The following is a 13,269-nucleotide window of genomic DNA, read 5'->3' as shown; positions in this document are numbered from 1 at the left end:
CAAATTCTAGTCAAAATCGGCGTCTTTGGGCATTTTAGTAACGAAAACCTTAATAAACTATTAGATTTCGACGTAAGGCAACCTTTCTCAGTCAAATAATTGCCGATTTCGATAAAATCTTAGTCAGAATCTGCTTTTTCGCCTCTTATTGAACCCAAATCTACCTTAGAAATGCAGATATATACTTAAAACACCTTCTTTTGGGACTAATAATTGGTGTCATTTTAAACAGATTCCAGTCAAAATCGGCTTCTTCGATTCATATCGTATCTAAAACCTCATCAAAACTGCAAATATCAGTTTAAACTATCATTTTTTGATACAAACAGTTATATATTCATGTCAATATCTTTCAAATTCTAGTCAAAATCGGCGTCTTTGGGCATTTTAGTAACGAAAACCTTAATAAACTATTAGATTTCGACGTAAGGCAACCTTTCTCAGTCAAATAGTTGCCGATTTCGATAAAATCTTAGTCAGAATCTGATTTTTCGCCTCTTATTGTACCCAAATCTACCTTAGAAATGCAGATATATACTTAAAAGACCTTCTTTTGGGACTAATAATTGGTTTTCGCCCTTGATTTACGGAAGATTATGGCCAAAACATGCATTTTCATAACTTAGCGAACTGAAATCTACATTAAAACTGCAGATAACTACTTAAAAATTCCCTTCCTTGAATTGATAATAGGTTTTTCTTTGTCATTTTAAACAGATTCCAGTCAAAATCGGCTTCTTCGATTCATATCGTATCTAAAACCGCATCAAAACTGCAAATATCAGTTTAAACTATCATTTTTTGATACAAACAGTTATATATTTATGTCAATATCTTTCAAATTCTAGTCAAAATCGGCGTCTTTCGGCATTTTACTAACGAAAACCTTAATAAACTATTAGATTTCGACGTAAGGCAACCATTCTGAGTCAAATAGTTGCCGATTTCGATAAAATCTTAGTCAGAATCTGCTTTTTCGCCTCTTATTGTACGCAAATCTACCTTAGAAATGTAGATATATACTTAAAACACCTTCTTTTGGGACAAATAATTGGTTTTCGCCCTTGATTTACGGAAGATTATAGCCAAAACATGCATTTTCATAACTTAGCGAACTGAAATCTACATTAAAACTGCAGATAACTACTTAAAAATTCACTTCCTTGAATTGATAATAGGTTTTTCTTTGTCATTTTAAACAGATTCCAGTCAAAATCGGCTTCTTCGACTCATATCGTATCTAAAACCGCATCAAAACTGCAAATATCAGTTTAAACTATCATTTTTTGATACAAACAGTTATATATTCATGTCAATATCTTTCAAATTCTAGCCAAAATCGGCGTCTTTGGGCAATTTAGTAACGAAAACCTTAATAAACTATTAGATTTCGACGTAAGGCAACCTTTCTGAGTCAAATAGTTGCCGATTTCGATAAAATCCTAGTCAGAATCTGCTTTTTCGCCTCTTATTGTACCCAAATCTACCTTAGAAATGCAGATATATACTTAAAACACCTTCTTTTGGGACAAATAATTGGTTTTCGCCCTTGATTTACGGAAGATTATAGCCAAAACATGCATTTTCATAACTTAGCGAACTGAAATCTACATTAAAACTGCAGATAACTACTTAAAAATTCACTTCCTTGAATTGATAATAGGTTTTTCTTTGTCATTTTAAACAGATTCCAGTCAAAATCGGCTTCTTCGACTCATATCGTACCTAAAACCGCATCAAAACTGCAAATATCAGTTTAAACTATCATTTTTTGATACAAACAGTTATATATTCATGTCAATATCTTTCAAATTCTAGTCAAAATCGGCGTCTTTGGGCATTTTAGTAACGAAAACCTTAATAAACTATTAGATTTCGACGTAAGGCAACCATTCTTAGTCAAATAGTTGCGATTTCGATAAAATCTTAGTCAGAATCTGCTTTTTCGCCTCTTATTGTACCCAAATCTACCTTAGAAATGTAGATATATACTTAAAACACCTTCTTTTGGGACAAATAATTGGTTTTCGCCCTTGATTTACGGAAGATTATAGCCAAAACATGCATTTTCATAACTTAGCGAACAGAAATCTACATTAAAACTGCAGATAACTACTTAAAAATTCACTTCCTTGAATTGATAATAGGTTTGTCTTTGTCATTTTAAACAGATTCCAGTCAAAATCGGCTTCTTCGACTCATATCGTACCTATAACCGCATCAAAACTGCAAATATCAGTTTAAACTATCATTTTTTGATACAAACAGTTATATATTCATGTCAATATCTTTCAAATTCTAGTCAAAATCGGCGTCTTTGGGCATTTTAGTAACGAAAACCTTAATAAACTATTAGATTTCGACGTAAGGCAACCATTCTGAGTCAAATAGTTGCCGATTTCGATAAAATCTTAGTCAGAATCTGCTTTTTCGCCTCTTATTGTACCCAAATCTACCTTAGAAATGTAGATATATACTTAAAACACCTTCTTTTGGGACAAATAATTGCTTTTCGCCCTTGATTTACGGAAGATTATAGCCAAAACATGCATTTTCATAACTTAGCGAACAGAAATCTACATTAAAACTGCAGATAACTACTTAAAAATTCACTTCCTTGAATTGATAATAGGTTTTTCTTTGTCATTTTAAACAGATTCCAGTCAAAATCGGCTTCTTCCACTCATATCGTACCTATAACCGCATCAAAACTGCAAATATCAGTTTAAACTATCATTTTTTGATACAAACAGTTATATATTCATGTCAATATCTTTCAAATTCTAGTCAAAATCGGCGTCTTTGGGCATTTTAGTAACGAAAACCTTAATAAACTATTAGATTTCGACGTAAGGCAAACTTTCTGAGTCAAATAGTTGCCGATTTCGATAAAATCTTAGTCAGAATCTGCTTTTTCGCCTCTTATTGTACCCAAATCTACCTTAGAAATGCAGATATATACTTAAAACACCTTCTTTTGGGACTAATAATTGGTTTTCGCCCTTGATTTACGGAAGATTATGGCCAAAACATGCATTTTCATAACTTAGCGAACTGAAATCTACATTAAAACTGCAGATAACTACTTAAAAATTCCCTTCCTTGAATTGATAATAGGTTTTTCTTTGTCATTTTAAACAGATTCCAGTCAAAATCGGCTTCTTCTTTTCATATCGTATCTAAAACCGCATCAAAACTGCAAATATCAGTTTAAACTATCATTTTTTGATACAAACAGTTATATATTTATGTCAATATCTTTCAAATTCTAGTCAAAATCGGCGTCTTTCGGCATTTTACTAACGAAAACCTTAATAAACTATTAGATTTCGACGTAAGGCAACCTTTCTCAGTCAAATAGTTGCCGATTTCGATAAAATCTTAGTCAGAATCTGCTTTTTCGCCTCTTATTGTACCCAAATCTACCTTAGAAATGCAGATATATACTTAAAACACCTTCTTTTGGGACTAATAATTGGTGTCATTTTAAACAGATTCCAGTCAAAATCGGCTTCTTCGATTCATATCGTATCTAAAACCTCATCAAAACTGCAAATATCAGTTTAAACTATCATTTTTTGATACAAACAGTTATATATTCATGTCAATATCTTTCAAATTCTAGTCAAAATCGGCGTCTTTGGGCATTTTAGTAACGAAAACCTTAATAAACTATTAGATTTCGACGTAAGGCAACCTTTCTCAGTCAAATAGTTGCCGATTTCGATAAAATCTTAGTCAGAATCTGCTTTTTCGCCTCTTATTGTACCCAAATCTACCTTAGAAATGCAGATATATACTTAAAACACCTTCTTTTGGGACTAATAATTGGTTTTCGCCCTTGATTTACGGAAGATTATGGCCAAAACATGCATTTTCATAACTTAGCCAACTGAAATCTACATTAAAACTGCAGATAACTACTTAAAAATTCCCTTCCTTGAATTGATAATAGGTTTTTCTTTGTCATTTTAAACAGATTCCAGTCAAAATCGGCTTCTTCGATTCATATCGTATCTAAAACCGCATCAAAACTGCAAATATCAGTTTAAACTATCATTTTTTGATACAAACAGTTATATATTTATGTCAATATCTTTCTAATTCTAGTCAAAATCGGCGTCTTTCGGCATTTTACTAACGAAAACCTTAATAAACTATTAGATTTCGACGTAAGGCAACCATTCTGAGTCAAATAGTTGCCGATTTCGATAAAATCTTAGTCAGAATCTGCTTTTTCGCCTCTTATTGTACGCAAATCTACCTTAGAAATGTAGATATATACTTAAAACACCTTCTTTTGGGACAAATAATTGGTTTTCGCCCTTGATTTACGGAAGATTATAGCCAAAACATGCATTTTCATAACTTAGCGAACTGAAATCTACATTAAAACTGCAGATAACTACTTAAAAATTCACTTCCTTGAATTGATAATAGGTTTTTCTTTGTCATTTTAAACAGATTCCAGTCAAAATCGGCTTCTTCGATTCATATCGTATCTAAAACCGCATCAAAACTGCAAATATCAGTTTAAACTATCATTTTTTGATACAAACAGTTACATATTCATGTCAATATCTTTCAAATTCTAGTCAAAATCGGCGTCTTTGGGCAATTTAGTAACGAAAACCTTAATAAACTATTAGATTTCGACGTAAGGCAACCTTTCTGAGTCAAATAGTTGCCGATTTCGATAAAATCCTAGTCAGAATCTGCTTTTTCGCCTCTTAATGTAACCAAATCTACCTTAGAAATGCAGATATATACTTAAAACACCTTCTTTTGGGACAAATAATTGGTTTTCGCCCTTGATTTACGGAAGATTATAGCCAAAACATGCATTTTCATAACTTAGCGAACTGAAATCTACATTAAAACTGCAGATAACTACTTAAAAATTCACTTCCTTGAATTGATAATAGGTTGTTCTTTGTCATTTTAAACAGATTCCAGTCAAAATCGGCTTCTTCGACTCATATCGTACCTAAAACCGCATCAAAACTGCAAATATCAGTTTAAAGTATCATTTTTTGATACAAACAGTTATATATTCATGTCAATATCTTTCAAATTCTAGTCAAAATCGGCGTCTTTGGGCATTTTAGTAACGAAAACCTTAATAAACTATTAGATTTCGACGTAAGGCAACCATTCTGAGTCAAATAGTTGCCGATTTCGATAAAATCTTAGTCAGAATCTGCTTTTTCGCCTCTTATTGTACCCAAATCTACCTTAGAAATGTAGATATATACTTAAAACACCTTCTTTTGGGACAAATAATTGGTTTTCGCCCTTGATTTACGGAAGATTATAGCCAAAACATGCATTTTCATAACTTAGCGAACTGAAATCTACATTAAAACTGCAGATAACTACTTAAAAATTCACTTCCTTGAATTGATAATAGGTTTTTCTTTGTCATTTTAAACAGATTCCAGTCAAAATCGGCTTCTTCGACTCATATCGTACCTAAAACCGCATCAAAACTGCAAATATCAGTTTAAACTATCATTTTTTGATACAAACAGTTATATATTCATGTCAATATCTTTCAAATTCTAGTCATAATCGGCGTCTTTGGGCATTTTAGTAACGAAAACCTTAATAAACTATTAGATTTCGACGTAAGGCAACCATTCTGAGTCAAATAGTTGCCGATTTCGATAAAATCTTAGTCAGAATCTGCTTTTTCGCCTCTTATTGTACCCAAATCTACCTTAGAAATGTAGTTATATACTTAAAACACCTTCTTTTGGGACAAATAATTGGTTTTCGCCCTTGATTTACGGAAGATTATAGCCAAAACATGCATTTTCATAACTTAGCGAACAGAAATCTACATTAAAACTGCAGATAACTACTTAAAAATTCACTTCCTTGAATTGATAATAGGTTGTTCTTTGTCATTTTAAACAGATTCCAGTCAAAATCGGCTTCTTCCACTCATATCGTACCTATAACCGCATCAAAACTGCAAATATCAGTTTAAACTATCATTTTTTGATACAAACAGTTATATATTCATGTCAATATCTTTCAAATTCTAGTCAAAATCGGCGTCTTTGGGCATTTTAGTAACGAAAACCTTAATAAACTATTAGATTTCGACGTAAGGCAACCATTCTGAGTCAAATAGTTGCCGATTTCGATAAAATCTTAGTCAGAATCTGCTTTTTCGCCTCTTATTGTACCCAAATCTACCTTAGAAATGCAGATATATACTTAAAACACCTTCTTTTGGGACTAATAATTGGTTTTCGCCCTTGATTTACGGAAGATTATAGCCAAAACATGCATTTTCATAACTTAGCGAACTGAAATCTACATTAAAACTGCAGATAACTACTTAAAAATTCCCTTCCTTGAATTGATAATAGGTTTTTCTTTGTCATTTTAAACAGATTCCAGTCAAAATCGGCTTCTTCGATTCATATCGTATCTAAAACCGCATCAAAACTGCAAATATCAGTTTAAACTATCATTTTTTGATACAAACAGTTATATATTCATGTCAATATCTTTCAAATTCTAGTCAAAATCGGCGTCTTTGGGCATTTTAGTAACGAAAACCTTAATAAACTATTAGATTTCGACGTAAGGCAACCATTCTGAGTCAAATAGTTGCCGATTTCGATAAAATCTTAGTCAGAATCTGCTTTTTCGCCTCTTATTGTTCCCAAATCTACCTTAGAAATGCAGATATATACTTAAAACACCTTCTTTTGGGACTAATAATTGGTTTTCGCCCTTGATTTACGGAAGATTATAGCCAAAACATGCATTTTCATGACTTAGCGAACTGAAATCTACATTAAAACTGCAGATAACTACTTAAAAATTCCCTTCCTTGAATTGATAATAGGTTTTTCTTTGTCATTTTAAACAGATTCCAGTCAAAATCGGCTTCTTCGATTCATATCGTATCTAAAACCGCATCAAAACTGCAAATATCGCTTTAAACTATCATTTTTTGATACAAACAGTTATATATTCATGTCAATATCTTTCAAATTCTAGTCAAAATCGGCGTCTTTCGGCATTTTAGTAACGAAAACCTTAATAAACTATTAGATTTCGACGTAAGGCAACCATTCTGAGTCAAATAGTTGCCGATTTCGATAAAATCTTAGTCAGAATCTGCTTTTTCGCCTCTTATTGTACCCAAATCTACCTTAGAAATGCAGATATATACTTAAAACACCTTCTTTTGGGACTAATAATTGGTTTTCGCCCTTGATTTACGGAAGATTATAGCCAAAACATGCATTTTCATAACTTAGCGAACTGAAATCTACATTAAAACTGCAGATAACTACTTAAAAATTCCCTTCCTTGAATTGATAATAGGTTTTTCTTTGTCATTTTAAACAGATTCCAGTCAAAATCGGCTTCTTCGATTCATATCGTATCTAAAACCGCATCAAAACTGCAAATATCAGTTTAAACTATCATTTTTTGATACAAACAGTTACATATTCATGTCAATATCTTTCAAATTCTAGTCAAAATCGGCGTCTTTCGGCATTTTAGTAACGAAAACCTTAATAAACTATTAGATTTCGACGTAAGGCAACCATTCTGAGTCAAATAGTTGCCGATTTCGATAAAATCTTAGTCAGAATCTGCTTTTTCGCCTCTTATTGTACCCAAATCTACCTTAGAAATGTAGATATATACTTAAAACACCTTCTTTTGGGACAAATAATTGGTTTTCGCCCTTGATTTACGGAAGATTATGGCCAAAACATGCATTTTCATAACTTAGCGAACAGAAATCTACATTAAAACTGCAGATAACTACTTAAAAATTCACTTCCTTGAATTGATAATAGGTTTTTCTTTGTCATTTTAAACAGATTCCAGTCAAAATCGGCTTCTTCCACTCATATCGTACCTATAACCGCATCAAAACTGCAAATATCAGTTTAAACTATCATTTTTTGATACAAACAGTTATATATTCATGTCAATATCTTTCAAATTCTAGTCAAAATCGGCGTCTTTGGGCATTTTAGTAACGAAAACCTTAATAAACTATTAGATTTCGACGTAAGGCAACCATTCTGAGTCAAATAGTTGCCGATTTCGATAAAATCTTAGTCAGAATCTGCTTTTTCGCCTCTTATTGTACCCAAATCTACCTTAGAAATGTAGTTATATACTTAAAACACCTTCTTTTGGGACTAATAATTGGTTTTCGCCCTTGATTTACGGAAGATTATAGCCAAAACATGCATTTTCATAACTTAGCGAACTGAAATCTACATTAAAACTGCAGATAACTACTTAAAAATTCCCTTCCTTGAATTGATAATAGGTTTTTCTTTGTCATTTTAAACAGATGCCAGTCAAAATCGGCTTCTTCGATTCATATCGTATCTAAAACCGCATCAGAACTGCAAATATCAGTTTAAACTATCATTTTTTGATACAAACAGTTACATATTCATGTCAATATCTTTCAAATTCTAGTCAAAATCGGCGTCTTTCGGCATTTTAGTAACGAAAACCTTAATAAACTTAGATTTCGACGTAAGGCAACCATTCTGAGTCAAATAGTTGCCGATTTCGATAAAATCTTAGTCAGAATCTGCTTTTTCGCCTCTTATTGTACCCAAATCTACCTTAGAAATGTAGATATATACTTAAAACACCTTCTTCTGGGACAAATAATTGGTTTTCGCCCTTGATTTACGGAAGATTATAGCCAAAACATGCATTTTCATAACTTAGCGAACAGAAATCTACATTAAAACTGCAGATAACTACTTAAAAATTCACTTCCTTGAATTGATAATAGGTTTTTCTTTGTCATTTTAAACAGATTCCGGTCAAAATCGGCTTCTTCCACTCATATCGTACCTATAACCGCATCAAAACTGCAAATATCAGTTTAAACTATCATTTTTTGATACAAACAGTTATATATTCATGTCAATATCTTTCAAATTCTAGTCAAAATCGGCGTCTTTGGGCATTTTAGTAACGAAAACCTTAATAAACTATTAGATTTCGACGTAAGGCAAACTTTCTGAGTCAAATAGTTGCCGATTTCGATAAAATCTTAGTCAGAATCTGCTTTTTCGCCTCTTATTGTACCCAAATCTACCTTAGAAATGCAGATATATACTTAAAACACCTTCTTTTGGGACTAATAATTGGTTTTCGCCCTTGATTTACGGAAGATTATAGCCAAAACATGCATTTTCATAACTTAGCGAACTGAAATCTACATTAAAACTGCAGATAACTACTTAAAAATTCCCTTCCTTGAATTGATAATAGGTTTTTCTTTGTCATTTTAAACAGATTCCAGTCAAAATCGGCTTCTTCGATTCATATCGTATCTAAAACCGCATCAAAACTGCAAATATCAGTTTAAACTATCATTTTTTGATACAAACAGTTATATATTCATGTCAATATCTTTCAAATTCTAGTCAAAATCGGCGTCTTTGGGCATTTTAGTAACGAAAACCTTAATAAACTATTAGATTTCGACGTAAGGCAACCATTCTGAGTCAAATAGTTGCCGATTTCGATAAAATCTTAGTCAGAATCTGCTTTTTCGCCTCTTATTGTACCCAAATCTACCTTAGAAATGCAGATATATACTTAAAACACCTTCTTTTGGGACTAATAATTGGTTTTCGCCCTTGATTTACGGAAGATTATAGCCAAAACATGCATTTTCATAACTTAGCGAACTGAAATCTACATTAAAACTGCAGATAACTACTTAAAAATTCCCTTCCTTGAATTGATAATAGGTTGTTCTTTGTCATTTTAAACAGATTCCAGTCAAAATCGGCTTCTTCGATTCATATCGTATCTAAAACCGCATCAAAACTGCAAATATCAGTTTAAACTATCATTTTTTGATACAAACAGTTATATATTCATGTCAATATCTTTCAAATTCTAGTCAAAATCGGCGTCTTTCGGCATTTTAGTAACGAAAACCTTAATAAACTATTAGATTTCGACTTAAGGCAACCTTTCTGAGTCAAATAGTTGCCGATTTTTTCAAATTCTAGTCAAAATCGGCGTCTTTGGGCATTTTAGTAACGAAAACCTTAATAAACTATTAGATTTCGACGTAAGGCAACCATTCTGAGTCAAATAGTTGCCGATTTCGATAAAATCTTAGTCAGAATCTGCTTTTTCGCCTCTTATTGTACCCAAATCTACCTTAGAAATGCAGATATATACTTAAAACACCTTCTTTTGGGACTAATAATTGGTTTTCGCCCTTGATTTACGGAAGATTATAGCCAAAACATGCATTTTCATAACTTAGCGAACAGAAATCTATATTAAAACTGCAGATAACTACTTAAAAATTCACTTCCTTGAATTGATAATAGGTTTTTCTTTGTCATTTTAAACAGATTCCAGTCAAAATCGGCTTCTTCCACTCATATCGTATCTATAACCGCATCAAAACTGCAAATATCAGTTTAAACTATCATTTTTTGATACAAACAGTTATATATTCATGTCAATATCTTTCAAATTCTAGTCAAAATCGGCGTCTTTGGGCATTTTAGTAACGAAAACCTTAATAAACTATTAGATTTCGACGTAAGGCAAACTTTCTGAGTCAAATAGTTGCCGATTTCGATAAAATCTTAGTCAGAATCTGCTTTTTCGCCTCTTATTGTACCCAAATCTACCTTAGAAATGCAGATATATACTTATAACACCTTCTTTTGGGACTAATAATTGGTTTTCGCCCTTGATTTACGGAAGAATATAGCCAAAACATGCATTTTCATAACTTAGCGAACTGAAATCTACATTAAAACTGCAGATAACTACTTAAAAATTCCCTTCCTTGAATTGATAATATGTTTTTCTTTGTCATTTTAAACAGATTCCAGTCAAAATCGGCTTCTTCGATTCATATCGTATCTAAAACCGCATCAAAACTGCAAATATCAGTTTAAACTATCATTTTTTGATACAAACAGTTATATATTCATGTCAATATCTTTCAAATTCTAGTCAAAATCGGCGTCTTTCGGCATTTTAGTAACGAAAACCTTAATAAACTATTAGATTTCGACGTAAGGCAACCTTTCTGAGTCAAATAGTTGCCGATTTCGATAAAATCCTAGTCAGAATCTGCTTTTTCGCCTCTTATTGTACCCAAATCTAACTTAGAAATGCAGATATATACTTAAAACACCTTCTTTTGGGACAAATAATTGGTTTTCGCCCTTGATTTACGGAAGATTATAGCCAAAACATGCATTTTCATAACTTAGCGAACAGAAATCTACATTAAAACTGCAGATAACTACTTAAAAATTCACTTCCTCGAATTGATAATAGGTTGTTCTTTGTCATTTTAAACAGATTCCAGTCAAAATCGGCTTCTTCGACTCATATCGTACCTAAAACCGCATCAAAACTGCAAATATCAGTTTAAACTATCATTTTTTGATACAAACAGTTATATATTCATGTCAATATCTTTCAAATTCTAGTCAAAATCGGCGTCTTTGGGCATTTTAGTAACGAAAACCTTAATAAACTATTAGATTTCGACGTAAGGCAACCATTCTGAGTCAAATAGTTGCCGATTTCGATAAAATCTTAGTCAGAATCTGCTTTTTCGCCTCTTATTGTACCCAAATCTACCTTAGAAATGCAGATATATACTTAAAACACCTTCTTTTGGGACTAATAATTGGTTTTCGCCCTTGATTTACGGAAGATTATAGCCAAAACATGCATTTTCATAACTTAGCGAACTGAAATCTACATTAAAACTGCAGATAACTACTTAAAAATTCCCTTCCTTGAATTGATAATAGGTTGTTCTTTGTCATTTTAAACAGATTCCAGTCAAAATCGGCTTCTTCGATTCATATCGTATCTAAAACCGCATCAAAACTGCAAATATCAGTTTAAACTATCATTTTTTGATACAAACAGTTATATATTCATGTCAATATCTTTCAAATTCTAGTCAAAATCGGCGTCTTTCGGCATTTTAGTAACGAAAACCTTAATAAACTATTAGATTTCGACGTAAGGCAACCATTCTGAGTCAAATAGTTGCCGATTTCGATAAAATCTTAGTCAGAATCTGCTTTTTCGCCTCTTATTGTACCCAAATCTACCTTAGAAATGTAGATATATACTTAAAACACCTTCTTTTGGGACAAATAATTGGTTTTCGCCCTTGATTTACGGAAGATTATAGCCAAAACATGCATTTTCATAACTTAGCGAACTGAAATCTACATTAAAACTGCAGATAACTACTTAAAAATTCACTTCCTTGAATTGATAATAGGTTTTTCTTTGTCATTTTAAACAGATTCCAGTCAAAATCGGCTTCTTCGACTCATATCGTACCTAAAACCGCATCAAAACTGCAAATATCAGTTTAAACTATCATTTTTTGATACAAACAGTTATATATTCATGTCAATATCTTTCAAATTCTAGTCAAAATCGGCGTCTTTGGGCATTTTAGTAACGAAAACCTTAATAAACTATTAGATTTCGACGTAAGGCAACCATTCTTAGTCAAATAGTTGCGATTTCGATAAAATCTTAGTCAGAATCTGCTTTTTCGCCTCTTATTGTACCCAAATCTACCTTAGAAATGTAGATATATACTTAAAACACCTTCTTTTGGGACAAATAATTGGTTTTCGCCCTTGATTTACGGAAGATTATAGCCAAAACATGCATTTTCATAACTTAGCGAACAGAAATCTACATTAAAACTGCAGATAACTACTTAAAAATTCACTTCCTTGAATTGATAATAGGTTTTTCTTTGTCATTTTAAACAGATTCCAGTCAAAATCGGCTTCTTCGACTCATATCGTACCTATAACCGCATCAAAACTGCAAATATCAGTTTAAACTATCATTTTTTGATACAAACAGTTATATATTCATGTCAATATCTTTCAAATTCTAGTCAAAATCGGCGTCTTTGGGCATTTTAGTAACGAAAACCTTAATAAACTATTATATTTCGACGTAAGGCAACCATTCTGAGTCAAATAGTTGCCGATTTCGATAAAATCTTAGTCAGAATCTGCTTTTTCGCCTCTTATTGTACCCAAATCTACCTTAGAAATGCAGATATATACTTAAAACACCTTCTTTTGGGACTAATAATTGGTTTTCGCCCTTGATTTACGGAAGATTATAGCCAAAACATGCATTTTCATGACTTAGCGAACTGAAATCTACATTAAAACTGCAGATAACTACTTAAAAATTCCCTTCCTTGAA

This window comes from Cylas formicarius, unplaced genomic scaffold (genome assembly GCF_029955315.1).
Source record: "Cylas formicarius isolate icCylForm1 unplaced genomic scaffold, icCylForm1.1 PGA_scaffold_3__17_contigs__length_32017465, whole genome shotgun sequence".
Lineage (NCBI taxonomy): Eukaryota > Metazoa > Arthropoda > Insecta > Coleoptera > Brentidae > Cylas > Cylas formicarius.
The sequence above is the reverse complement of the archived record's forward strand: the minus strand, read 5'-3'. Positions refer to the sequence as shown.